Here is a 1,823-nt window from a genome sequence, read left to right as displayed (position 1 = left end):
TCGGTTGTAATTTTAATAATATACTAGTATTTTTACCCGTAATAATATTACGGGAATATAAATTTTTTGAAATTATGTTGATTTTGTCTTGACATTATAGATTATGACAAAAAATTAAAGATTATAATATCAAACTACTTTTACAAAAAGATCATATAGAAAAAAGTTCTTATAAGCTAAGAAGATCCTATCTCCATAGATAAAAAAAAATCAAATAATAAGATTTTTAGTTACTGGTTACTGTGTAAAAAATTTTAGCAATAATTAATTTTAACATTCATTATCTAAAATTTAAAAGAATTTAACGTATATACTTTTACATTTGATTAGGTATTAAGTATGTTGCACAAATAAAAATAATTAATTTTTATGCTTACTATTTAAAAATAATATTTTTTCTCTATGTATATAAAAATATAATTAGATATTAGCATAAAAAAATTATATTGATAGTTATAAAATTAACTCAAAATTAATTATCATTAAATATTTTTAATCATTCTAATTATTATATTAATTTATATAATTCTAATTCTTAATTATTATGCAAGTTGATATACACGTTGATACAAGTTGATACTAATTATTAGATTTGGATCCTCTAAATTTTGAATTTTACTTTAGAAGATAAAGTACGATCTTTCACCATTTATTTTATAGGTGAGACCAAGAGAAAATATGAGAGAGAAACTATTCAAGAGTGAGAGATCATACTTTATTCTCTAAAGTAAAAATTCAAAATTTAGAGGATCCAAATTTCTAATTATTATATTAATTGTATAATACTAATTGTCAATCATTAATATTTTTATTTATTATTTTAAATCAAGTATAATTAGTGACAAATTGATACGTACATTAATGGTGACAAATTGATATTGATATCAATTAATAATAATAATAATAATAGAAAAGGTCTAAATAGCACATGCACACGATATATTTTAAAAAAGTAAAATATATTTTTAGAATTAATTGCCATAAATATGATACTAATGTTGATAGTGGTAAATTGATATTGATATCAATAATTAATTTCTATAATTATTTTTGTACTACTAAAGATTATATATAATGTTTCTTTTGCGGTTTGTAAGTCTAAATCTAAGAGGCAAAGCATTCTTTTTTTTAATTTGTTATTATTCTTTGATTGAGCAATTGTTTCTAAAGAGTTTTGTAGGTCAAGTTCAAGTTACATTTCCTCCACGCTTTTTACGTTTGTCCGAAAATATTCAAAGTGGAGCATATAATAAGATTGAATTTTCTTAATTTAGGTTCAATTTTAGAAAATTCGTGTCAAATTTAAAGATGCAATTTCAAAGATTGGTACTATATTTAAATTTTCTTCTCTTAAGTTTTTGTATTAAAAATAATTTTATAACATATTGTGATTTTTTTGCAAACTACCGGCCTTCTGGTGCATTAATGCAATACCATTGAGAAAAATAAAGGTCAATTTAGTTTGACAATTTTAACAAGAAGATGGTCTGAATTTATACGAATTCTAAATATTCGATCTTATGATGTTATTTCGGTTGGTTGTTGTTACTAGAATGACTCTAATCTATACGTATTTAAGGACTAGAATAGATTAAATATTATTTAAATAATTTAGTTTTAATATTAGTATTTGATTAAATTAGTTTTAGAAAAATTTAAATTGTTGCCTCAATTTATATATTATGACCATTCTTTTAGATAGGTTATTTTTAAATTTTTTTAATATGAAATTTCTTTCTTTTTTTCGATTTTTAAGTTTATTTTTTTTCTTGGATATATGTATCATCTTTTTTTCTTTTTATTGATATGATATATTTATTTAT

The sequence above is a fragment of the Arachis ipaensis genome, chromosome B03 (assembly GCF_000816755.2).
Source record: "Arachis ipaensis cultivar K30076 chromosome B03, Araip1.1, whole genome shotgun sequence".
Taxonomy (NCBI): domain Eukaryota; kingdom Viridiplantae; phylum Streptophyta; class Magnoliopsida; order Fabales; family Fabaceae; genus Arachis; species Arachis ipaensis.
Note: the sequence above shows the minus strand (reverse complement) of the source record.